Source organism: Linepithema humile, chromosome 1, assembly GCF_040581485.1.
Source record: "Linepithema humile isolate Giens D197 chromosome 1, Lhum_UNIL_v1.0, whole genome shotgun sequence".
Classification (NCBI taxonomy): Eukaryota; Metazoa; Arthropoda; class Insecta; order Hymenoptera; family Formicidae; genus Linepithema; species Linepithema humile.
The window spans coordinates 4,725,265-4,739,795 of NC_090128.1; the positions used below are offsets into that span (position 1 = coordinate 4,725,265).

Consider the following 14,531-nt stretch of genomic DNA (forward strand, 5'->3'; position numbering starts at 1 on the left):
TTTTCCATATTTGTTATACTTTTTTTATTATAAAACTTTTTTTATTATGTTTTTTTATTTTAAAAGACACTGAATACATAATACTATGTACAATAATTTAATAACATTAAAACATGTAACATTAATTAAGAACAACCAATGATTCTTGGGATACCTATTTGATTTTGGAATATTTTGTTCTTTCTATTCACTTTCTATATAAATTGAACAAAGCGTTTCATAATTTATAGACGACATTCAATGTAAAAGTTCCGCGAAACTTAGTTTCAATTGATTGGAAGCAAACTATAAAATTTAATCTTAAAATTAAAACAATGTACCCAAATAACAATTCTTGTGCGCAAAGTTTGCGCGTCTTATGCAAATAATCTGTGTAGCAGTTTGCCTGAATTTTGCTCGTGGGATATGTTTAGTCGTGTATAAGTCATGTATTGTTCGCAAAGTGCAAGCGTTTTGCAAGTGTGCTAGCATTTTGCTACCGCTATGACAACGCACTAGGATAAGGTTTTGTGTGTGCAGTATGAGCCATTTTTGTACGTGAGTTGCTAGATATTTATGGGCATAATGTTTTCTGGGTAATTAAAGTAAATGATATGTGTGTCGAAATGCAAAAAAAACATTTTATTAAAAAATAAAACAATACAAAATGTGTAATATTACTGCGAAATTATTGAAATATTAAGCAATATACACGTACTTAGATGAGTTTAGATTACCATTGTAGCAAATATTTTTTGCAAGCACTGTGAAATTTGCAATAGGCCTCTCAAAGCTTTACCGTCCCAGACAGCACACATGTCCAAAATACATCCAAAGGATGCCCAGAGGACATCCTGTCGTCCTAAAAACGTCTTCGGGATATTCTCTGGACGTCTTTTGGATATGCTGTGCTGTCAGGGGTACGGTGTACCACAACGATGATATTCGCAATTTATCAGTCACGTTATTAACTGACAATGCGCAGGCTCTACGATTATAGAAAAAGGGATAAGCGAAGGATCGATCGCGATCCTCGTTGCTGTTGCTTTTGACGTTTGCGAGCGACAAACGTCTCGTGACCTCGCCATTTACTTAAGCATGTACGATTAAGCGAGGAATTCAGCCACATGAAACTCCATTCTTCTTAGGAAAAGAAATATATCGGAACTTGGTAAGTGATCTACAATCAACTTTATCATAACATTAAACTTACTTTTAATATTATTTAATTAGATTTGAAATTATTTAAACGATTCTTGTTTCGCCATTTTTGCAATAACAATCTTGTTATATGCAGTTTGGTGAAAAGTAAAAGAAATGATAAACAGAGAACTTAATTTAACATGTGTTATATCACGAAGAAAATTTTATATCAAAAGTTACTATGTACGGCTGGAATTTCGAACCATGAAGGAATTATAAAAATTTTTACTCTGTTATTCACATGAGAAACACAGTGAAAATTTTCAATCCGCGGTTTCATGGTTCGCGATTAGTGCTGTAAATGATTATTTTTCAAAAATTTTCTCCGTATAATTCAACAAGATTGGACATAATATGGATAATAAATTTTGCTCTTTTATAAGTAAATCTTATGCCTTATCAATTTCTTTTGTCAAAGTGCTGTGCTTAATATTCATAAACCCATCGTAACTATAATGCAAAAATTTGTCACACTATAATTATCTTATGTTTTAATTGTGACGGAACTAAATAATGCAGAACATGCGTGACAAATTACGTTATTTATTGAAACAACTTATTAATTCGTGTACATAAATCAGATTGGATTTTATTATTCATTTGTTTTAACATTAATCTTTTTTTATGTATGATGTTATGATCAAAATTAAATTTATGTAATTTTATATTGGTACGTATAGCAATTATTGATAATAAAATTTTCAGAGAAGCATATATTACATTGATCAAACGTAACTATTAGAAATTTAATTAAGACACACGAAAGGATGAGTTTCAAAATAAGATTGTTAATCGTACTTGTTACCTTCAGCATGTTTAGCATTGTATACCCACGTGCTAGAATAGCGAAATACATTAAAAATGATATAATGAACAAGGAAGACGTTCCTAGAAGTAAGTGTTTTATTTGTCTCACATTGTACACACACGGTAATATTTTATTTGCTATTATAATACTTTCCATATAATTAAAGGAACTCAAATTAATAATAATTATTTAACGCATATATTTAATATCATAAATTGCTACAAATATCAGAAATATAGAATTGTCAGTTTAATTTTACTGGAAAGATAGAATAAATATTAAACTGTTTATAAATTGATGTTTTTTTTTCATAGTTTACTGCATGCGTTATGATTTAAGTTCTTGCACAATGCATTTTTTTTTTTTAGGGCCTGCTTTTTGTAATAAGCCTTACGACTTTGGGTATTGCATCATGCCTTGCGCAATGGTGTTGAGATATTGGTTTAATAAGGATGTGGGAACATGTGAACCTTTTAGATTCGGTGGTTTTAAAGGAAATAAAAATAGATTCAAATCTTTTGATGACTGCTTGGAAACATGCAGTTAATGGCTGGTTTATGCTTCGATCTTAATCTTAATCTTAGTTTTAGTCTTAACTTAATCTTAAGGACTCGTTTATGCTTCCCTGGAAATTCGGACTACGCATGTGCAAATGTAACAAAACCTAACCATTAATTTATTTTTATAATTTGGATTTTTTTTATTCCAAACAATATCGAATTGTTGGACACATTCAATTAAATCAGCATCACTCATTTTTGTATTTTACAAGAATCGAAAACCATTATTTCGCGCGGTTTCGTGCTGCGTCGGACGTCAGACTTACCTCATTGGCCCGGCCTTAGGACATTAGGGACTAAAGTTAAAAGATGGGATCTTTCCAAGATTAAGATTAAGACTAAGATTAAGACTAGGGAAGTATAAACGCCCTTATGGCATTCTACGTTATCAACTCTTAAGATTAAGATTAAGACCGAAGCATAAACCGCGCGCGCGCGCGCGCGGCCATAAGATACATAATTTTAGTTACATTACAGATATAAAATATTTGAAAATTTCCCATATATTGATACGTATTTGTAATAGTCTGACATTGAGTTTAAATGGAAATACTAAATGAGAGAATCTGTGAAGTCTTCATAAAATACTTGTAAAAGTGTTTTATTTTTACAATTAATGACTGTAATAAAATGAAATGTACAGAATGTATGTAAAATATGTAGAAATATATATGTAAATAAAAGAAAGTACTTTTTAATTTATTACTTTTTACTTGTTTCGTTATATTAGTTATATAATACTACATACAAAAAATTAATAATTTTATAGCGTATAATAATTTAAAAAAAACTTAATCAGTGTTAATTGAAATATTATCTTGGTTTTAAAAATATCATCTTATATGGGATTACCGTAATTGTGCTAAATTATTATCAAAATTATTGCACACGTGCAATAGAAATGTTGTATTCTTTTTTTATATTTAGATATGCAACATATTGCGAAAATTTGATGTGCTTTTTGAATAAATAAAGTAGATAGAAAATAATTTAAACTAAAAAGAATTAAAATTGTAGAATATTTTAACCTTATTTATTATTTATGAGTAGATGGACATTGGTGAATAACTTGATGTTAATGCTCGATGATAAATTACATTTTTATATATTTAAATGTTCAGTGTCAATAACGATCAAATACACGTGGCGCAATACACGTAGTCAGTCGTGTACCTGTAATAAGTTTGCGATAAGAATGTAAGTAATTATGTTAAAACATATAGCAACAAAAAAATTACGTTTTAATTGCTTCCTTGACATTCGTAATTGCTCCACTTAATTAATTAATATTAATAATACTGTTACACAAAAACAATCACCATTGTTTACTTAGCAATCAATCATATTTACTTACACTTACCTTCTTTAAAATTCATTCTTCTAGAAATGTTGTTGCACGATTGCTCCTTTTATTTCGTTAAATTTTTAATTTTTTGAATCATTATTTATAAAAATTAATATATGTTTATTATATAATGCGTTTTCTATTATACTTTATTTGGCGTGTATTGTATCGTTTTTTACATTTCAGTGGTGCAATTATCATTAAGCATGACATAGATTCTTGCATTCACTTTCCAGCGAAATATTATTATGACAAAGTAAAAATAAATGTACAATAAGTGTGTGAAAAGTTGTGATGGGAATGCTAACAAATGCTAGTTCAATAATGAACGCTAGTGCCGAAAAACTTGCATTCTGTCGAAAAATACACCTGCAGGCGGGTTTTAAATGGAAATGTAGAACTGTATGAAATTGTATTGAGATATTCATACAAATTTTTTATTTTATGAGAATTAACTTTAACAAAAAATAAAATCTATTGAAATATATGTGTAAGAAGAACCAAACATTTTTTTACTATTATTTACTATTTTTTACTATTATTATTATGTATTTTTTTATTTTAACACACATTGAATACATAATACTATATGCAATAATTTAGTAGCATCAGAACATGTAACATTAATTAAGAACAACCTATGTTTCTTGGGATACCTGTTTAATTTTAGAATATTTTATTCTTTCTATTCACTTTCTATGTAAATTGGACAAAGTAAGTGTTTCATAATTTATCGACGACATTCGATGTAAAAGCTCCGCGAAACTTAGTTTCAGTTGGTTGGACTCAAACTATGATGTGTAATCTTAAAATTAAAACAATGTAATTAAAGTAAATGATATGTGTTTTGGAATGGAAAAAAACATTTTATTAAAAAATAAAACAATACGAAATGTGTAATATTACTGCGAAATTATTGAAATATTAAACAATATACACGTACTTTGATCAGTTCAGATTATCATTGTAGTAAATATTTTTTGCGAGCATTGTGAAATTTGCAATAGGCGTCCTCTCAAAGCTTTACCGTACGGTGTACCACAACGATGATATTCGCAATTTATCAGCCACGTTATTAGCTGACAATGCGCAGGCTCTACGGTTATAGAAAGAGGGATAAGCGAAGGATCGATCGCGATCCTCGTTGCTGTTGCTTTTAGACGTTTGTGAGCGACAAAAGTCTCGTGACCTCGCCATTTACTTAAGCATGTACGATTAAGCGAGGAATTTGGCCACAAGAAACTCCATTCTTCTTGGGAAAAGAAATATATCGGAACTTGGTAAGACCTACAATCAACTTTATCATAACATAAAATTTACTTTTATTATTATTTAATTAGACTTAAAATTATTTAAACAATTCTTGTTTCGCCATTTTTGCAATAACAATCTTGTTATATGCAGTTTGGTGAAAAGTAAAAGAAATGATAAACAGAGAACTTAATTTAACATGTGTTATATCACGGAGAAAATTTTATATCAAAAGTTACTATGTACGGCAGGAATTTCGGACCATGAAGGAATTATAAAAATTTTTACTCTGTTATTCACATGTGGGAAACACAGTGAAAATTTTTAATCCGCGGTTTCATGGTTCGCGATTAGTGCTGTAAATGATTATTTTTGAAAAATTTTCTCCGTATAATTCAACAAGATTGGACATAATATGGATAATAAATTTTGCTCTTTTATAAGTAAATCTTATGCCTTATCAATTTCTTTTGTCAAAGTGCTGTGCTTAATATTCATAAACCCATCGTAACTATAATGCAAAAATTTGTCACACTATAATTATCTTATGTTTTAATTGTGACGGAACTAAATAATGCAGAACATGCGTGACAAATTACGTTATCTATTGAAACAACTTATTAATTCGTGTACATAAATCAGATTGGATTTTATTATTCATTTGTTTTAACATTAATCTTTTTTTATGTATAATGTTATGATCAAAATTAAATTTATGTAATTTCATATCGGTACGTGTAGCAATTATTGATAATAAAATTTTCAGAGAAGCATATATTACATTGATCAAACGTAACTATTAAAAATTTAATTAAGACACACGAGAGGATGAGTTTCAAAATAAGATTGTTATTCGTACTTGTTACCTTCAGCATGTTTAGCATTGTATACCCACGTGCTACAATAGCGAAATACATTAAAGATGATATAATGGACAATGAAGTATTTCTTAGAAGTAAGTGTTTTATTTGTCACACATTGTACACACACGGTAATATTTTAATTGCTATTATGATACATTTCATATAATCAAAGGAACTCAAATTGATAATAATTATTTAACGCATATATTTAGTAATCATAAATTGCTACAAATATCAGAAATATAGAATTGTCAGTTTAATTTTACTGAAAAGATAGAATAAATATTAAACTGTTTATAAATTTATGTTTTTTCTTCATAGTTTACTGCATGCGTTATGATTTAAGTTCTTGCACAATGCATTTCTTTTTTTAAAGGACCTGCTTTTTGTTTTAAACCTTACGACTTTGGGTATTGCATCATGCCTTGCGCAATGGTGTTGAGATATTGGTTTAATGAGGATTTGGGAACATGTGAACCTTTTAGATTCGGTGGTTTTAAAGGAAATAAAAATAATTTTAAAACTTTTAATGAGTGCTTGGAAACATGCAGTTAAGATACATAATTTTAGTTACATTACAGATATAAAATATTTGAAAATTTTCCATATATTTTTCCCATATATTTTTCCCATATATTAATACGTATTTGTACTAGTCTGATATTGAGTTAAAAGGAAATACTAAATAAAAGACTCTGTAAAGTCTTTATGAAATACTCACAAAAGTGTTTTATTTTTATAATAAATGACTGTAATAATATGAAATGTTTGGATATGTACATAAAATATGTAGGAATATTTGTGTAAATAAAGGAAAATACTTCTCAATTAATTATTTTTTATTTTTTTTTTTGTTGTATTAAGTATAATGCTACATATAATAAATTAATAATATTAAAGCGTATAATAATTTATATAAAACATAATCAGTGTTTAATAAAATATTATTTTAGTTGAAAAAATATTATCTCATATGGAATTACTGTAATTGTGCTAAATTATTATCAAAATTATTACACATGAAACAGAAGTATTGTATTCTTTTCTTATATTTAGATATTTTACATATTGTAAAAGTTTGATATGTTTTTTTGACTATGTAAGATAAATGGAAAACATTTTTTTTCAAGTAAGAAAAATCATAATTTTACAATTTCCTAACTTTTTCTATTATTTATGAGTAGATGAATACTCTAGTAACTTGATAATGAAATTATATTTTTATGATGTATTTAAATGATCAATATCAGTATAACGATCAAATGTATGTGGCGCAACACACGTAGTCAGTCGTGCAGTCATAAGTTGGCGCTGGGAGTAAAAGTAATAATGTTGAAACATACAACAACAAAAAATTACTTTTTAATTGCTTTTTTGCTATGCGTAATTGCTTCACTTTATTAATTAATATTAATAATGCTGTTACACAAAAACTATCATCTGTTTACTTAGCAAATATCCATATTTCAAATTTCCAATTTTTTTTACAATCTGTTCTTCTAGAAAAAACGATCCTTGATTGCTTTTGTTTCTTATTGTTAAAGTTTCAAGTTTTTGAGTTTTTATTTATGAAAATTAACAGATATTGATTATTTGATGCGTTTGCTATACTTTATTTAATCTGTATTGTATCAATGTTATAATTTGGTGACTACAATTACAACGTAGGTCCTTACAATCATTTTCAAACGAAATATTATTAAAAGACTAAATAAAAAATAAATGTAGAATGTTTATGTGGAGGGTCGTGTTCGGAATGCTAACAAGTTCAATAATGAACGCTTGTGCCGAAAAGTTTACCTTCTGCGGAAAAATACACTTGCTGACAGATTTTAAATGGAAATGTAAAACTGTATGAAATTTTGATCAGATATTCATACAAATTTTTTATTTTTATAAGAATTATCTGTAACAAAATTAAATCCGTTGAAATATTTATATTAGAAGAACCGGACATTTCCTTCATTTTTCACGTTTCTTATTATGTTCTTTTTAATTTTAACACATATTGAATACATAATACTATGTACAATAATTTAATAACATCAGAACATGTAATTTTCTTGGAATACCTATGTAACTTAAAAATATTGTATCCTTTCTATTTTTTATGTAAAATGAACGTTTTATAGTTTATAGACGAAATGAAATGTAACAGCTCTGTGAAATTTAGTTCCAAATGGTGAGAAATAATCTATAACATTTAATCTTAAAGTTAAAACAATGTAAATAAGGTAAATGATTTTTGTTTCGAGATGCAAAAAATCGTTTTATTCAAAAGTACTAAAGTACGACATGTATAATATTACTGCATTATTATTATTATTAAGATATTATATTATTAAAATATAAAACACTATACTTTATGATGAGTCTACAGCTCAGATTATCATTGTAGCAAATATTTATTGTGAGCATCGTGAAATTTGCTATAGGCATTCTTTCATAGCCGTATCACACAATATAGCACAACGATGATATTCACAATTTGTCAGCCACGTTTTTAGCAGACAATGCGCAGGCTCTACGATTTTGGAAAGAAAGATAGGCGAAGGATTACTCGCGATTCTGCATGCTGTTGCTTTTGGTTGACTGTGAGTGACAAACGTCTCTTGACCTCGTGATTTACTCAGGCATGTGCGATTAGACGAGGAATTTAGTCACATCAAACTCGAGTTTTCTTAGGGAAAGAAGTCTATCAGAACTTGGTAAGTGACATTCAGTCAATTTTATAATAATATTAAACTTACTTTTACTATTTAATTAGACTTGAAATTATTTAAACAATTCTTATTTTTGTTTCGCCATTTTTGCAATAACTTTCTTGTTATATGCATTTTTGTAAAAAGTAAAAGAGATGATGTCAAGAGAATTTATTTTAACATGTATTGCATCTAGCAAGGATTTAATATAAATAATAAATTTTGTTCTTTTATAAGCAAATCTTGCGCATTAACGATTTCTTTTTAAAGTGCTATTTGATATTTATACACACATCGTAACAATAATGCAAAAAATTTTTCACACTACGATTAGCTTATGCTTTAATCGTGACGGAACCAAATACTGCGGAATTTGCAAATTCCATTCAAACGAATAAGACTAATAGATACTAATAATTTTGCGGCACCTTTTGACAGAGTAAACGTGTCAAAAAAATAATTGTTAATATTTTACAATGTTATTCACATTTCTTTTACAGAGCTATATTCTATTTTTTTGCATGCATGTAATAAATAATAAACAGTGCTGATTTTACGATTTAAAATTATTGTAAAATACAGATAAATTATGTTATCTATTGAAACAACTTATAAATTTGTGTACATAAATCAGATTAGATTTTATGATTCATTTGTTTAAACATTAATCTTTTATTTTATAAAAAATAAATAATCTTTTGATTGAAATGAAATTTATGTAATTTTAGATCAGTACGTATAATAATTATTGATAAGATTTGCGGAGAAGCCTATGTTACATTGGTCAAACGTAACTGCTGGAAGTTGAATCAAGACAACACACGAGAAGATGGGTTTCCAAATAAGTTTCTTATTTATACTTGTTGCCTTCAGCATGTTTAGCATGGTATACCTACGTAATTCAAAAAAGAAAACCCCAATAAATGACCTATTGCGTCCGTACCAAAAGTTGATGCTGCGTGATGGTAGTAAGTGTTATATTTTTCTCACATTAGACACGCTCAGTAATCTTTTATTATATTTGCTATTATAATACTTTTCATATAATTGAGCAAACTCAAATTGTTAATAATTATTTACTGCATATACTTAGTTATCATAAATTGTCATAATTTGCAAAAATAAGAAGTTGTCAATGTAATTTTATCACAGTGATAGAATGAATATTTTATTGTACCTAAATTGATATGTATTATTTTACAGTTTACTGCATGCGTTATGATTTAAGTTTTTGTACAATGTATATCTTTTTTACAGGACCTACTTATTGTGATATGAGATATGACGACGGTAGGTGCTGTGATAGAAAATATCCCAATGGTACCTGCTACAAAAAGTCGCAGAAAAAACTTTACGTAGATGATTATGAATTCAGATATTGGTATAACGTAAATTCTAGAACATGTGACCTTTTTCTGTGGACAAAGTGCAGTAATAATGGAAATAATTTTGTAAACTGGCGAAATTGCATGGATGTGTGCCATCATAGCATAATAATTGTGGATACATCTTAGATAGAAGTACTAAATGAGAGAATCTGTGAAGTTTTCATAAAATACTTGTAAAAGTGTTTTATTTTTACAATTAATGACTGTAATAAAATGAAATGTACAGAATGTATGTAAAATATGTAGAAATATATATGTAAATAAAAGAAAGTGCTTTTTAATTTATTACTTTTTACTTGTTTCGTTATATTAGTTATATAATACTACATACAAAAAATTAATAATTTTATAGCGTATAATAATTTAAAAAAAACTTAATCAGTGTTTATTGAAATATTATCTTGGTTTTAAAAATATCATCTTATATGGGATTACCGTAATTGTGCTAAATTATTATCAAAATTATTGCACACGTGCAATAGAAATGTTGTATTCTTTTTTTATATTTAGATATGCAACATATTGCGAAAATTTGATGTGCTTTTTGAATAAATAAAGTAGATAGAAAATAATTTAAATTAAAAAGAATTAAAATTGTAGAATATTTTAACCTTATTTATTATTTATGAGTAGATGGACATTGGTGAATAACTTGATGTTAATGCTCGATGATAAATTACATTTTTATATATTTAAATGTTCAGTGTCAATAACGATCAAATACACGTGGCGCAATACACGTAGTCAGTCGTGTATCTGTAATAAGTTTGCGATAAGAATGTAAGTAATTATGTTAAAACATATAGCAACAAAAAATTACGTTTTAATTGCTTCCTTGACATTCGTAATTGCTCCACTTAATTAATTAATATTAATAATACTGTTACACAAAAACAATCACCATGGTTTACTTAGCAATCAATCATATTTACACTTACCTTCTTTAAAATTCATTCTTCTAGAAATGTTGCTGCACGATTGCTCCTTTTATTTCGTTAAATTTTTAATTTTTTGAATCATTATTTATAAAAATTAATATATGTTTATTATATAATGCGTTTCTTATTATACTTTATTTAGCGTGTATTGTATCGTCTTTTACATTTTAGTGGTGCAATTATCATTAAGCATGATGTAGCATGACATAGATTCTTGCATTCACTTTCCAGCGAAATAATATTATGACAAAGTAAAAATGAATGTACAATAAGTGTGTGAAAAGTTGTGATGGGAATGCTAACGAAAGCTAGTTCAATAATAAACGCTAGTGCCGAAAAATTTGCATTCTGTCGAAAAATACATCTGCAGGCGGGTTTTAAATGGAAATGTAGAACTGTATGAAATTGTATTGAGATATTCATACAAATTTTTTATTTTATGAGAATTAACTTTAACAAAAAATAAAATCTATTGAAATATATGTGTAAGAGAAACCAAACATTTTTTTCAATTTTTTACTATTATTATTATGTATTTTTTTATTTTAACACACATTAAATACATAATACTATATACAATAATTTAGTAATATCAGAACATGTAACATTAATTAAGAACAACCTATGTTTCTTGGGATACCTGTTTAATTTTAGAATATTTTATTCTTTCTATTCACTTTCTATGTAAATTGAACAAAGTAAGCGTTTCATAATTTATCGACAACATTCGATGTAAAAGCTCCGCGAAACTTAGTTTCAATTAGTTGAAAGCAAACTATAAAGTTTAATCTTAAAATTAAAACAATGTAATTAAAGTAAATAATATGTGTTTTGGAATGGAAAAAAACATTTTATTAAAAAATAAAACAATACGAAATGTGTAATATTACTGCGAAATTATTGAAATTTTAAACAATATACACGTACTTTGATCAATTCAGATTATCATTGTAGCAAATATTTTTTGCGAGCATTGTGAAATTTGCAATAGGCGTCCTCTCAAAGCCTTACCGTACGGGGTACCACAACGATGATATTCGCAATTTATCAGCCACGTTATTAGTTGACAATGCGCAGGCTCTACGGATATAGAAAGAGAGATAAGCGAAGGATCGATCGCGATTCTCGTTGCTATTGCTTTTGGACGTTTATGAGCGAATAACGTCTCGTGACCTTGCTATTTACTTAAGCATGTACGATTAAGCGAGGAATTCGGCCACATAAAACTCCATTCTTCTTAGGAAAAGAAATATATCGGAACTTGGTAAGTGACCTACAATCAACTATATCATAACATTAAATTTACTTTTATTATTTAATTAGACTTGAAATTATTTAAACGATTTTTGTTTTGCCATTTTTGCAATAACAATCTTGTTATATGCAGTTTGGTGAAAAGTAAAAGAAATAATAAACAGAGAACTTAATTTAACATGTGTTATATTACGGAGAAAATTTTATATCAAAAGTTACTATGTACGGCAGGAATTTCGGACCATGAAGGAATTATAAAAATTTTTACTCTGTTATTCACATGGGAAACACAGTAAAAATTTTCAATCCGCGGTTTCATGGTCCGCGATTAGTGCTGTAAATAATTATTTTTGGCAAAAAATTTTTTCCGTAATTCAGCAAGATTGGATATAATATGGATAATAAATTTTGCTTTTTTATAAGTAAATCTTATGCCGTATCGATTTCTTTTGTCAAAGTGCTGTGCTTAATATTCATAAACCCATCGTAACTATAATGCAAAAATTTGTCACGCTATAATTATCTTATGTTTTAATTGTGACAAGACCAAATAATGCAGAACATGCGTGACAAATTACGTTATTTATTGAAACAACTTATTAATTCGTGTACATAAATCAGATTGGATTTTATTATTCATTTGTTTCAACATTAATCTTTTTTTATGTATAATGTTATGATCAAAATTAAATTTATGTAATTTTATATCGGTACGTATAGCAATTATTGATAATAAAATTTTCAGAGAAGCATATATTACATTGATCAAACGTAACTATTAGAAATTTAATTAAGACACGAGAGGATGAGTTTCAAAATAAAATTGTTATTCGTACTTGTTAGCTTCAGCATGTTTAGCATTGTATACTCACGTGCTAGAATAGCGAGAGACATTAAAGATGATATAATGGACAATGAAGACTTTCCTAGAAGTAAGTGTTTTATTTGTCTCACACTGTACATACACGGTATTATTTTATTTGCTATTATAATACTTTCCACATAATTAAAGGAACTCAAATTGATAATAATTATTTAACGCATATATTTAGTTATCATAAATTGCTATAAATATCAGAAATGTAGAATTGTCAGTTTAATTTTACTGGAAAGATAGAATAAATATTAAATTGTTTATAAATTGATGTTTTTTTTCATAGTTTACTGCGTGCGCTATGATTTAAGTTCTTGCACAATGCATTTTTTTTTTTAAGGACCTGCTTTTTGTAATAAACATTATAACTTTGGTTATTGCGTCATGCCTTGCGCAATGCAGTTGAGATATTGGTTTAATAAGGATGTAGGAACATGTGAAACCTTTAGATACGGTGGTTATAAAGGAAATGGAAATAATTTTAGAACTTTTAATGACTGCTTGGAAACATGCAGTTAAAATACATAATTTTAGTTACATTACAGATATAAAATATTTGAAAATTTCCCATATATTGATACGTATTTGTAATAGTCTGATATTGAGTTTAAATGGAAATACTAAATAAAAGACTCTGTAAAATCTTTATAAAATACTCGCAAAAGTGTTTTATTTTTATAATAAATGACTGTAATAAAATGAAATGTTTGGATATGTACATACATAAAATATGTAGGAATATTTGTGTAAATAAAAGAAAGTACTTCTCAATTAATTATTTTTTATTTTTTTTGTTGTATTAAGTATGCTACAAATAATAAATTAATAATATTAAAGCGTATAATAATTTAAATAAAACTTAATGAGTGTTTATTAAAATATTATTTTAGTTTAAAAAATATTATCTCATATGGAATTACTGTAATTGTGCTAAATTATTATCAAAATTATTACACATGCAACAGAAGTGTTGTATTCTTTTCTTATATTTAGATATTTAACATATTGTAAAAGTTTGATATGTTTTTTTGACTATGTAAGATAAATGGAAAACATTTTCTTTCAAGTAAGAAAAATCATAATTTTACAATTTGCTAATTTTATCTATTATTTATAAGTAGATAAATACTCTAATAACTTGATGATTAAATTATATTTTTATGATGTATTTAAATGTTCAATATCAGTATAACGGTCAAATGTATGTGGCGCAACACACGTAGTCAGTCGTGCAGTCATAAGTTGGCGCTGGGAGTAAAAGTAATAATGTTGAAACATACAGCAACAAAAAATTACTTTTTAATTGCTTTTTTGCTATGCGTACCTAATTGCTTTACTTTATTAATTAATATTAATAATGCTGTTA

The 14,531-nt window shown here is 27.2% G+C and overlaps 2 long non-coding RNA genes across 3 annotated transcripts; both read left to right on the top strand.

The window, feature by feature from the left end:
• Positions 1 to 978: 978 nt before the first annotated feature.
• Positions 979 to 10,380, top strand: LOC105674677 (uncharacterized). Of its 2 annotated transcripts, XR_010889898.1 has the most exons (8): positions 985 to 1,150; positions 1,888 to 2,076; positions 2,359 to 5,175; positions 5,913 to 6,101; positions 6,386 to 8,191; positions 8,408 to 8,717; positions 9,440 to 9,679; positions 9,969 to 10,380. It is a non-coding gene; the product is annotated as an uncharacterized lncRNA (long non-coding RNA). The 2 variants fall into 2 exon arrangements; XR_001101165.2 differs by having other exon boundaries at positions 979 to 1,150; positions 6,386 to 8,717.
• Positions 10,381 to 12,139: 1,759 nt separating this feature from the next.
• On the top strand, positions 12,140 to 13,940 carry LOC105674678 (uncharacterized). The gene is made up of 3 exons (XR_001101166.2): positions 12,140 to 12,301; positions 13,037 to 13,223; positions 13,506 to 13,940. It is a non-coding gene; the product is annotated as an uncharacterized lncRNA (long non-coding RNA).
• The last annotated feature ends 591 nt before the right edge of the window (positions 13,941 to 14,531 follow it).